Raw genomic sequence first — 13,887 nt, forward strand, 5'->3', positions numbered from 1 at the left:
GTGTGTGACTTTTGTATGATGGCCGCGTGTCGTCCATAGAGCCCCAGGGGGAATCACTATCATACCACGGTACCACTCCCATTCCGGACATCCAACCATTCAGCATCAAGCTATTCTGTTCACTACAACCTTTGGGCCGCTGAATTTGCACCAACATTTATTCTATAAATCATGCCCTATCCAAGTTCTCTGAGTCTGGACCCGCAGTTTGTTAAGTAATTATTGTCCATTATTGCCCCCCCCCCCCCCCCATGGAACCCCCTCAAGGACCCCTGGGGCAGAGTCCTGCACGCGGGTCCAATTTTGCACGGCTGCAAACCGCCCAGCCCGTCAATAATCAGATGCGTGGTCCGACCCGTCACCCGCAATTATATCAAAATACAAACCAGGCCCGCCCAGCCCATCAAATAAAGGACCCATTGGCCCGCCCAGCCCATCAAATAAAGACCCATAAAGGACCCAGCCCATCAGATAAAGGACCCGCCCGTCAAATAAAGGACCCATTGTCCGCATCGTTACCCGTTCGTATCACCACTCGCTATCTTTGACTTTATTTCCTCCAACACTGCACGTGGAGGGGGGTGTGTGTCCTTGTGTGTATGTGGTAGTCGTGCACGTGGAGGGGGGGTGTGTCCGTGTGTATGTGGTAGTCGTGCACGTGGAGGGGGTGTGTGTCCTTGTGTATGTGGTAGTCGTGCACGTGGAGGGGGGGGTGTGTCCGTGTGTATGTGGTAGTCGTGCACGTGGAGGGGGGGGTGTGTCCTTGTGTATGTGGTAGTCGTGCACGTGGAGGGGGTGTGTGTCCTTGTGTATGTGGTAGTCGTGCACGTGGAGGGGGGGGTGTGTCCTTGTGTATGTGGTAGTCGTGCACGTGGAGGGGGTGTGTGTCCGTGTGTATGTGGTAGTCGTGCACGTGGAGGGGGGGGGTGTGTCCTTGTGTATGTGGTAGTCGTGCACGTGGAGGGGGTGTGTGTCCTTGTGTATGTGGTAGTCGTGCACGTGGAGGGGGGTGTGTGTCCTTGTGTATGTGGTAGTCGTGCACGTGGAGGGGGGGGGTGTGTCCTTGTGTATGTGGTAGTCGTGCACGTGGAGGGGGGGTGTGTCCTTGTGTATGTGGTAGTCGTGCACGTGGAGGGGGGGTGTGTCCTTGTGTATGTGGTAGTCGTGCACGTGGAGGGGGGGGGTGTGTCCTTGTGTATGTGGTAGTCGTGCACGTGGAGGGGGGGGTGTGTCCTTGTGTATGTGGTAGTCGTGCACGTGGAGGGGGGGGGTGTGTCCTTGTGTATGTGGTATTCGTGCACGTGGAGGGGGGGGGTGTGTCCTTGTGTATGTGGTATTCGTGCACGTGGAGGGGGTGTGTGTCCTTGTGTATGTGGTAGTCGTGCACGTGGAGGGGGGGGTGTGTCCTTGTGTATGTGTGGTAGTCGTGCACGTGGAGGGGGGGGTGTGTCCTTGTGTATGCGGTAGTCGTGCACGTGGAGGGGGGGGTGTGTCCTTGTGTATGCGGTAGTCGTGCACGTGGAGGGGGGGGTGTGTCCTTGTGTACGTGGTAGTCGTGCACGTGGAGGGGGGGGTGTGTCCTTGTGTATGTGGTAGTCGTGCACGTGGAGGGGGGGGTGTGTCCTTGTGTATGCGGTAGTCGTGCACGTGGAGGGGGGGGTGTGTCCTTGTGTATGTGGTAGTCGTGCACGTGGAGGGGGGGGTGTGTCCTTGTGTATGTGGTAGTCGTGCACGTGGAGGGGGGGGTGTGTCCTTGTGTATGTGGTAGTCGGGCATCAAACAGAAGTTGACTGGCAGACAGTCAATGATTGGCTGATTTGTTGCAACTGTAGGTCACAGTTTACTATGAAAACCTGTCAGTCAGTCACACTAAAACCTGTCAGTCAGTCAGTCCGTCAGTCACACATCGTAACATGCTCCATATATGGCCCATACAGAATTCATTCCATATGTTGATCTGACCTCATCAAACCCTGTACACTCAAGACACTTCCCCTGCTGCCACCCTTATATCTCCATATATGTATGGCCAATACACTCAAGACACTGGCCCCGTTCCCGCCCTCAGATCTCCATATATGGAGCTGACCTTTTCTGACATTCCATATGTTGATCTGACCTCATCAAACCCTGTACACTCAAGACACGCTCCATATATGGCCAGACCTCATCAAACCCTGTACACTCAAGACACTGGCCCTGCTGTCACTCTCAGATCTCCATATATGGAGCTGACCTGTTCTGATATTACATATGTTGATCTGACCTCATCAAACCCTGTACACCCAAGACACGCTCCATATATGGCCTGTACAGAATTCATTCCATATGTTGATCTTACCCCCCATGCCAAAGCGCCAGCGCTCGCCCAGCAGTGTGCCGTCATCCAGGCGGATGCGTGCAGGGCCTCAGGGCGTCTTACTAATCACTACTTTATGTTATATCATTGCATCTTGTGAGCTTTGTAGGCTATTTTTGGTATGGGTTACATCTTCTGATAGTTGTACTTGAATGTTGACATCTTATATCTATAAATGCACCAAGTCTCTGTACGTGTGTGTGTGTGTGTGTGTGTGTGTGTGTGTGTGTGTGTGTGTGTGTGTGTGTGTGTGTGTGTGTGTGTGTGAAATATTAGCTCCACCGACTTCAAATGTTCTCGTTCCACACCACCACAGGGAAGTGCAGTGCCCGGTCGGTCGAGTCCGTCAGATACACAGTTGACCAGAACTCTGACCAGGGCTCTGGACCTGATCACCCCTATATCTCCATATATGGAGCTGGCCTGTTCTGACATCACAACACATATTTGGGAATGCCTGACACAGAACTCCATTAAAAGGGACACAGAGAGACAGATACAGAAATCTTCATATATGGGCATAAAAGGGACACAGACAGATGGGTGGACAGATATGTGCAAAATACATTGAAAATGTATTTTGATACAAAATACAAATACTGGGTCAAAAAATTTATCTAAATACAAAATACAAAATACATCTTCCATCCCCATCGAAATACAAATTACAAAATACAAAAAAGTATTTCAAATACGTATTTCAAATACATGTATTTCAAATACTGCCCATCTCTGATGGGCAAAATATATTGAAATTTTATTTTGATACAAAATACAAATACTGGGTCAAAAAATGTATCTAAATACAAAATACAAAATACATCTTCCATCCCCATCGAAATACAAATTACAAAATACAAAAAAGTATTTCAAATACGTATTTCAAATAGGCCTACTGCCCATCTCTGTGGGTGGAATGGGTACTCTGACACGGGGTACAACGGGTATTGCATAGCCGGGTGGGGCATGGATCTCCATCTTCCATCGTTACGCCTCAGTGCTCTACAGCCGGGCACCGGTCTTATAATAATAATCCTGTTTAGTGTTTCATTAGTGCGAACTCGCGAACGTGACAAAATCGGACAGCTTGTTGTGACACATTATGATCATGAACTAAGGCTGCGATACAGATGCCAGGATTCGACAGTGATGTCACTGTTATGCTTATGCAACATGGAAGTATAGCGAGAACTCGAAGCCGTTTATATAACCAAGGGGCTGGCTTTCCTGCTCGTAAACCACAGTGAGCTGACATCACTGGCGAATCCTTGGTAATTTGCGACCAAGTCAACTTTTCTCCATGGAAGGTTATATATTCACGGCCGAGAAACAGAATTCCCATCTGAATTCCCATCTGCGGGTACCGGTGGTATATGTCCCGCGGACGTACCGGGACCGCTTGGTTGGGAACCTCTGTGTTAAGTTACATAATCTGACATTAAATCAGACCAGTGTGTGTCCAGTGGAAAACCTCGTATGAATCTGATCTCAGGTCAGAATGGGTTAATCAGACCAGTGTGTGTCCAGTGGAAAACCTCGTATGAATCTGATCTCAGGTCAGAATGGGTTAAATCACCCGTTTTCATCACCCGTTGCAGGACTCTGCCCTGGGGGGTTCCCCGGACCACTGCCCCTCCTTTATGATGTCCTCCGACCTTCATATTCTCCCCTTCGCTGTGCCTGCCTGACGCAGCCTCGCCACAAGCCCTCCTATGTTCCGTTCCTTCTGCGACTGACCCCCCCCCCCCCACGGTTTCTCAGAGTGTCCGGGAGCCTTGACAGTTGACACAAGTCGAGGGGGCTTCACAATACTTTGATATTATTTAGAATTCATCAATGTCACTTCAGTTTAATCGCCCTCAATAGATTGGCTATACTTTTGGTGGATTCCAGAATAGGAATGCTGGGGTTTAACCCATTCTGACCTGAGATCAGATTCATAACGAGGTTTCCACTGGACACACACTGGTCTGATTAACCCATTCTGACCTGAGATCAGATTCTAAAAATGTCAGTCGTCAAAGCTAAAGCCAAAATGGGTGCCCGCCCAAAATGGGTTAAGGGGTTAAAGAGCAAGTATAAATGTCATGTTCAGTCTGTCCTAATGGAAACAAATATTCTCTCCAGTTTTCCTCGTAACATATTGTTATCTTTTGGGGAAAGACTTACATATATTTACCGGTAAGTACCGTTGATATGACAAAAGGTGTATACTTCGTTCATGTGTAATTCAAGGGTGCCGTGGATGAAAAGGTTATTTACAGGGGTGACCTCAGAGCAACAAAAACAAAAAGAATGTTTGAGAACGACTGCTCTCGTCCCTTGCCCACCCCCCCCACCCCCCCCACCCTCCCCTGCCCTCCGTGGCACCTTTGCCCCGCGGCCCGGCCTCATTCATCCTGTAGCCCCTCTTTGGCCAGGGGAGCTGAAGGCCTTCTTTGTATGCGCTCCCTGGGAGATATTAACCCCCTGTCTCCGCGCTCCCACCGCACAAAGGAAGCACTTACTAACCGCTAAAGCCTTAACAAACAGCGCTTTTCAAATGAACCCTGCTCCATGCGGCGCAGCAGAGGGAGGGGAGAGAGCTGATGAAAAAAAAAGAAGGGGAAAAAAGCCCAAAACATTTGCTTGTTTTTGCAGATTACAGAGAGAACCTGGCGGTGCTGGGCTGGACTGGGTTAGGTTGACCCACTGGACCGTTGGGTTCCTGTTTGGGCTCAGATCAATGTTCTTATGGGGAGTTTTTGTGGAGGGGGAAGGGGCACACACACACACACACACACACACACACACACACACACAGATGTGCACACCACACACACGGATGTGCACACCACACACACACTTGTGTTATGCATTATACATATGGCCTATGCACCTATTGCCTTACATTCATTCCATCACTGCTACAGTACTTGTCCAACCTCAAAACCATATCCTGCCTACTATGAACTGTAATTAAACCTTAAACTATTAGCCCTAAAAATAGCCCTTTTCCTGTCCTCGTGAATGGCCGTCTTGGCTTTAAGTTTGACTGTCCAGGCACCACAAAATGCTCAAAAACATAAACACATGCTAACTTTGCTTCACCAGTGAGTCCTGGGGGCAAGTGTGTGCGTACGAGGGGGACGAGAATCACCCAACGTTGCCTCCCAGGTCTGAAATAAATCCACCGCTGACCTTTTATCCTCTAGGAAATGTGCACACATGATATCATGGGGGAAATGACTTGATGCTGACTTTACCCACAAACGCTCTTGGCTGCGTCAGTGGAGCTGCTCTGGGCTCTGGGGGAGGGAGGAGAGAGAGAGAGAGAGAGAGAGAGAGAGAGAGAGAGAGAGAGAGAGAGAGAGAGAGAGAGAGAGAGAGAGAGAGAGAGAGATAGATGGGGGGAGAGAGAGAGAGAGAGAGAGAGAGAGAGAGAGAGAGAGATGGGGGAGAGAGAGAGAGAGAGAGAGAGATGCAGTGTTACTGTGGGGTTTTGACTTTGGCTGAGTGCTGGTGGTAGTGGTTGTGTGAACATGACACACCTGGGGAGAACACAGTCAGTCATAAGAAACATAAACCTGTATATCGCTGCTGTCCAGCAGAAACCTCTTATCTCCATATTCTAACTTGAATCAAACTACAGCTTCACGCAAAAGCATTAAAAATAACAAAAAACAACAGATGTTTACGAATGCCATTTGTGGACTATATACAGCTCAGCATTCACCACAATAGTTCCTGCCAACTGGACACAATATAGATTTGGGGTATTGGAATTTGGCTTATGGGTCCCCGGAGCTGATCACCCAACCATTCCCTGGACTACATAGTCTCGGGACCGATTGAAGTGTACTCGGACATGGAACGCTGCAAGAATTGAATGCAGTAGAATTGTCACGGTGCGACTCAGAAGTAGGACCCAAAATGCAGAACAGACTGGTCAAAGGCAGGAGGTCAAATGCAGAGGGATTTATTCACCCAAAACTCAGTATAACATAGAATACACACAGGACTGGAAACACTTACAGAACACAATACAGAACAGCTATACTCAAGCAGGGAACACAAGGAACTGAGGGTTTAAATTTAAGTAGACACAGGGATAACAATACACAGGTGAACAGAACAAAACAATCAACACAGCTGATTGGCTGGGAGACTAACAGGACACAGGTGGAGGAAACTAGTAATCACAGGGAGGTGAGACAAGACAGGCAAACACAACTATAGGCAGAAAGGGAGTCTACCAACGCGCCTCAAGCCTGAAACGGCTGATCCGGTGCTTCACAGGTGCAGGGACATCAAAGTTGCATAAGGAGAAGAGACTGGAGCAGCACGGACATTTAGAGCCTTTTATTTAGGTGCTGAGTATACAAAACGACTAACGTTTCGACCTTGCGGTCTTCATCAGAGTCATGACAACTATAGGCAGAACAGGAAACACTAGGGCATCACTACATAATAAAAGTACACAGATTAAAGTTCATGACAAGAATGTATTCTATACTGTATGTAGTCGGGGTGTACTCGGGTGCGGAGGAATCAAGGCCAATGTGACTCATGGCCAGCGGGGACCAGTTTCGTATTCGGGAACAGTTTGAATCAATCAGACTCAGTGTGAATCTACCCGAAAAGCTCAGAGACTTAAGGTCATTACACACTGGCGAATTGGCGACGCGATTTATTCGTGCGAATAATTCGCATTTAAAAAAAACCCAATTGAAGTCAATGCAAGCTTCCACATCAGTGGCAAATGTGCGAATATGCGAAAATGCGACCGTTTTCGCTCTTTATTTGTTCGCTCTGGTGTCGAAATAAAATAAATTCGCCGGGCGAATATTTCGCATTTTCAGATCGCTTATTCGCATCGCGTCGCCAATTCGCCAGTGTGTAATGACCTTTAGGCCGGTACCTGACCATGCGTGTGCAATCCTTCCTGACATTAAGCCACTGGCAGAGTGGTAAGAATAGGCAACACCCTCTGACCCTCTACTCTGTGCAGTACACACCCGTCTGCACACACAGCTATGCACGCTGCACGGCTCCAATGTCACCATCGAGTATGCTGACCACACAACAGTGATGGGTCGGATTTTACATGCTTACCCGGATTTTGCCTGTATTGCCCTTAGAGTATGAATATGAATAGAGAAGGCACCCAGAGGAAACCCTGAGGCCAAATGGACATAGCGGCCGAATTTGTCATTGCAGCTCGAGCCAGCGCTGCTCCGTTGACTATCATTGCGCACGTTCATGTGTTTGGGGCCATGACACGTGAACGAATGTTTCATATACGTGAACGCGGCACAAACGGCACAATGATAGTCAACGGCAGCGCGTTCATGTGTTTGGGGCCAATCCATCCCAGAATGCACTCTGTTCCTACCCGGAAGGAGGAGTGAAATCGCCTCATGCGCTTTTGAGCAACTTAATGCAAGTGGATGGGAGGAGAACTCGGGTGTCTTAATTCTCTATTCATATATACTCTAAGGTATTGCCTCAGTCGGTCCCCACAGCCCACAAGCACAGGTCCTTCAGCAGCGTCATCACCCCTTGGTATGGAAGCTGTGCCGCCCTCCACTAAAACAATGGTTCCCAAACTGGGGCGGTTCCCCCAATGATTTTGGGCGGTCCCCAGATCATTGGCTTAATGTTTAACATTGTTTTCTCACATATTGTGAAAATAGACGATGATGATGATGATTCAAGTTTCTTTATTAGGAAAAAAGACCCCTTGAGATGTACCATCTCGTTTTCACAGATACATGTCACTATTGCTATTTGCATGCATTACATGCTATTGTAATCATGCCCCATATGTACTGTATATATTTTACATTGCTCATAGTGACAGTGACATATCTGATCTTTCTTTCTTTCTTTCAACTGCGAGTGGAAACTTGTACTACAAATAATCTCACCCTTCTTTAATACACCTGTGAAGTGGTGAATAAATAATCTCACCCTTCTTTAATACGCCTGTGAAGTGTTGAATAAAATAATCTCACCCTTCTTTAATACGCCTGTGAAGTGGTGAATAAAATAATCTCCCCCTTCTTTAATACGCCTGTGAAGTGGTGAATAAAATAATCTCACCCTTCTTTAATACACCTGTGAAGTGGTGAATAAAGCAACGAGCCTTTTTTATGTCGACGAATAAACAGCTGCAAAATGGAAAGAACACAGACTTGTTGTTTTTCGTAATATGGTCTGCCTTTGACCTGCATTTATGATGCAGCCTCGGTGTCACAGCCCTGATGATGCATTTATGATGCAGCCTCGGTGTCAACAGCCCTGTAGAGTGTACAGTGCAGCCCTGTAGAGTGTACAGTACAGTACAGTGCAGCCCTGCGTGCAGCATCCATAAATCCAGGCAGTTAAAAGTCAACAGTTTTACGGTCGTTGTTCCACTGAGACGATAACCATTGTTAGAATATGACCCTCATCAAGCGCTGCAGTGGGCCCAGCGGCTTGCATCACATGCCTTCTAGATCCCATAAGTGACATCATTTTACAGTGTGTGTGTGTGTGTGCGTGTGCGTGTGCGTGAGTGAGTGTGCGCATGCATGGGAGTGTGGGAATGCGTGCTGGCAGAGAAAGACAGAGGAAAGTAGAGAGGGAGACAAAGAAATACATGAAAGAGATACATTAATTCACATTAAATGCGTTCATAATACTAATCAGAGGGTAGCATGTGAATGAAATACATTGTAATTAACATCACACCACAGATTTTGTGTGTGTGTGTGTGTGTGTGTGTGTGTGTGTGTGTGTGTGTGTGTGTGTGTGTGTGTGTGTGTGTGTGTGTGTGTGTGTGTGTGCAAACTGTGCATGTGCATGTGCGTGCATAGGGCAGTGTTTGGATCATTAGTCATACGTGGTAGAGCCCAAAGGTAAAGGTTCAGTGTACCGCTGGCGTCTGTTTGCTACCTAACCCTGAGTCACCTTGTGCAGTAAAAGTCTTTGTGGGGATTGTCTGTCCTTCTGCGTCGAGTACAATCACCTCTAAAGCTGTCGAGGATATATATGCCGTAGTAAATATCTCCGGGGCTTTCACATGAGGACAAATCCACTGCCTGGACAAACATAGAACGCTAGACATGAAGAGCATGGGCATCAAAAACTTTCGATGCGTTGCCCCGTAATCCTCCGGTTCAAAAGATTATGGGTTCCCACGCTTGACTTGACTTGTTTTACTTGCTTTATGGTTCTCAACAGCAGAGAGTAAAAACAACAAAATTAATCTTCATAAGAATATTGTCGATTCGGCAGAATCTTGTCTCGTCTTTCTTCTTTATATTCAATAAAAAGAGCCTTATTTGAAGAGACTATTGAATGGAAAATGTTGCATGGATGGCACAACAGGGCTCAGTACAGAAAGTAATGGAACAGAATTGAAGTCTTTCCTTCCACTCAGGCAATGTTAGGTGAATTCACTTCATTCTGATCTTTAGCCAGTTAAACCCACTTTGTCTTATGACGGACAGCGGAAATAGTCCATGTAGACTAGAGGTTCACAAACGCATCACATCACACGCAAGATTGAACATCTGCCTGTGGGTCTCATTTTAGAAAGATTCTGAAACGTTTTGAAACATTTTTAACAACACATTGTCAGCACATTGTCAGAGCACATACAGTATGCACATATTCACACACACACACCATTGACAGCCCCCTTTTGGTGTTTTAAACATTGTTATAATTTAGCTATTAAAAAATAGCAGATCTACAAGCTCATAGCGCGCCACCGAGTGGCGCGCTACGAGCTTGTAGGTCTGCTATTTTTGAAAAATCCTAAAAATGTGGCACACACACACCATAGACAGTGTATCTGTGTATATAATATGAACTAACTTCCACAACAACCTCCTCCAAATATAGTTCACACACACAAGCATACACACACGTACATATGTTCGCTCACATGCATGCACACACACCCACACGCACCCACACACACACACACACACACACACACACACACACACCCACCCACACACACACAGGTTTGTAATACAGCTGTCAGTTCATGAGGACAACGTGAGACCTCAGAAGGAGCACGCCGGCTTGGGTCCAAGTCAGAGAATTGGTCTTCCCACATTGGAGCTTTCTGCCAGTGAATGAGGCTTTGTCTGCAGAGGAATGAGATCCATATCTCCCATTTGGCATCGTTCATGTCGTCACTAATCAGAAGCAGATGAGCAGACAAGTTGCGCGTTGCAGTACGTGTATGTCCGCGCGAGCGTGTGTGTGTGTGTGCAAGCATGCATGCGCACATATCAACACAAATGCACATTGCACGCATGTACAAATGTGCATGCACGTGTGTGCATGTGCGTACGTGCACACACGCGTACGCACATGTGTGCGCTCGCGTGCGTGTGTGTGTGTGTGTGTGTAAGCTTGCATGTGTGTGTGCAGAGCTTAAACTAGTTTTACCATGTAGCTTGAAACATGACTGGGGCTTATAGACACATGGCTTATGGAGAGATCAGAACATGCTGATATAAAGCATGTACTCTGATGGGGCCGTTACGCACGTTATCAGGTGTTACTGTACATGTACCGTACAGTGTGTCCATGTGTTAAAGGGATTGTGACCAAAAAAAGGTTTTGGAATTGTTCTTGTTTTTTTTTAGGTTTTCTATTCTCAATTGCACCCAAAAAACATGAACTTTTAACATTCAGTCGATTTTCTGTGATCTGGGGTTTTCTGGCTCAAACAGCTGCTCTGATTTGCCGGCAGTAAGTGACATCACTTACTGCAAATCCCATATATGTCAATGGGATTTGCCAGCAGATGTCACTGTTTCACTGTGTTGCCTGTTTTCATTGTAGCTCAAAAGGCCCAAAAAACCCCAAAGAAAACTTCAGACCACAGAAAATCCACTGAATGTTCAAAGTTCAGGTTTTTTGGGTGTAATTGAGGTCATAAAACCTAAAAGAAAAAAGAAAAAGAAAAATAATTGAAAATGAATGTCATAAAACCTTTAATAGAGGGTATGCGCTTGACATCATTATCAAACCCGGAAGTTATGCAGGAATGCATATACTGAGTGGCAAAAAACTACTTTTCTGGCCTTGACAGCCCCCTTTTGGTGTTTTAAACATTGTTATAATTTAGCTATTAAAAAATAGCAGATCTACAAGCTCATAGCGCGCCACCGAGTGGCGCGCTACGAGCTGGTAGGTCTGCTATTTTTGAAAAATCCTAAAAAAATGTGGCGCAAATCTTTGAATATATATTCTTTCAAAGTGAATGTTTTTAACTCTGGTCTAAATGGGTCATGCATGTGCGTACCCTCTATTGCTTGGTGCTTATAGGGGTCCTCTTCAGGCACACGGTCATTTTTTTTGCCGATTTCCAAGGCCTTGCATGACTGGACGCATTTTTCAGAAATCTAAAATCTAAAAATCTAAAAAAACACAGCAGGAACCTTAACGGTCTGCATGGGGAGAAATTAAATGATATACACTGTGTAGTCTCCGTTGGGTGGAAACGTCATTATGTCAAGAACTGTTACTTTTCAGGATTCAAATTCAAAAGCATCAAAAGTACAGATCTACAAGCTCAAAACCCTCTGTGCCGCAAAAGGATATATATATTGGATAAGCCTATATATTGTTTTTCCCCCTCCACACAGATAGTGTGACTGAGTGAGTGAGAATGAGGAAGCAAGTGAGATAGATGCGAGATAGTGTGTGTGTGTGTGTGTGTGTGCGTGCGTGCGTGTGTGCGTGCGTGCGTGTGTGCGTGCGTGTCGTTGGATCAGATAAGGACTAGAGCAGGACTCTCACACCTGGATCCACACAGTCAGCGATGCTCCCACAACCAGCAGATCTGGTGTCATCCAGTGAACCAGCAGGTCTGGTGTCATCCAGTGTCAACAGTTACAGTTGAGCTGCAACGCTGACAGACTGGCAGCAGCGCGGCCGCACGGCATGCTACACTACAGTACAGTAAAGTGTACAGTACCTCAGGAGTGGTGCCACCCGTAGGTGAGACTGAGGAACTGTGTGTGTGTGTGTGTGTGTGTGTGTGTGTGTGTGTGTGTGTGTGTGTGTGTGTGTGTGTGCGTGTGTGTGTGTCATCTCTCTTTGAACCTGCTCCATCCATAAAAATTGCCCCGGCGCACAAACGGCACCGCGAAAGCTAAAAATGCAATAATTAGCACCAGCAATAAAAGCAAAAGGGGGAAAAACGCCATCTGTTTCCCTCGTTCACATGCCACTTCTATTCAAAGAAGCCAAGTTCCCACTCCTTGCGGTTTTGTGTGTGTGTGTGTGTGTGTGTGTGTGTGTGTGTGTGTATATATATATATATGTGCGTGTGTGTGCGCATGCACGCCCGTGTGCATGTGTGTCTGATGTGACTGGCTCTGTCTGTCAAAGACAAGGTCATGAACATATGGCCAACCTCGAGCCCATATGTTGAAAGTATAGACGCTTTTCCCTACCAGTGGGGCTTTTCAAAGGCAACTTTGTGATGTTTCTCAAACCATGCCATTCCCAAACTTCTCATGGCCACATTCATTCCGTACAAAGGATCTCTGTTCGCTCCGGCCTCTCTCAGTATCCCTTTGTGAACTTAGCCGGAGAGTCCTCCGCGCTGGAATGCCCGTTCGTTCTCAGGGCTAGGGAGGTAAAGCACAGACACCCAGAGAAACACACACATTTTTTCCCCCCCACATTTTTTCCGATTGCACACATATTTTCAATATCTTGGAAAGCCTGTGACAGAACGTTGGACCGCCCACACACGGGGAGCAGCGCAGTATATCTCTTCCCACTTGAGACGAATGGCGCGCATCATCATTGCGGATGTCAAAACAGTGAAAAGACGCAATAGCTATGACTCGCATGGATGCAAATAGACACAGAGAGACACACACACACTCACATGCTCGCACGCACGCGATGATAAGAGTGGCAGTGAGAGCGAGGAGGAGAAAGAAAGGGAGACGCAGAGAGAATGACAGGGGATGGAGATGGAGGACTGGAGAGGAGGAGAGAGAGAGAGAGAGAGAGAGAGAGAAGGAGCTTGGGAGTGTAGTACGACCTCTTCACCAGCACAGACCGTATGAGCTGCATGAATGTAGTCCTTTGTGCCGAGCAGACTGTGGGCTCAGATGTGTGTGTGTGTGTGTGTGTGTGTGTGTGTGTGTGTGTGTGTGTGTGTGTGTGTGTGTGTGTGTGTGTGTGTGTGTGTGTGTGTGTGTGTGTGTGTGTGTGTGTGTGTACAATGCTATCGGGGGGCCAAATGTCCCCACAAGTATAGTAGAATTTGAGAAGGAGACGCTGTGAGGGCAGTTCATGGTGTTTTTTTTGCATGGTTAGGAATAGGGGAGAGTTAGGCTTACTATTAGGGTGTTGGGGTTAGGATTAGGCATTTAGAGGTCTGGTTTAGGGGTTGGTTGGGGTCAGGGGTTAGAGTACGCGTGGGTGTCTCACACAGCAAATAGCATCTACGAGCTCACAACATGTTGCTGAAAAGCATGGGGAGTGTGTACTTTGTGCATGTGCCACCCTGTACAAAG

The sequence above is a fragment of the Protomyctophum parallelum genome (genome assembly GCF_964188405.1).
Source record: "Protomyctophum parallelum genome assembly, chromosome: 13".
Taxonomy (NCBI): Eukaryota; Metazoa; Chordata; class Actinopteri; order Myctophiformes; family Myctophidae; genus Protomyctophum; species Protomyctophum parallelum.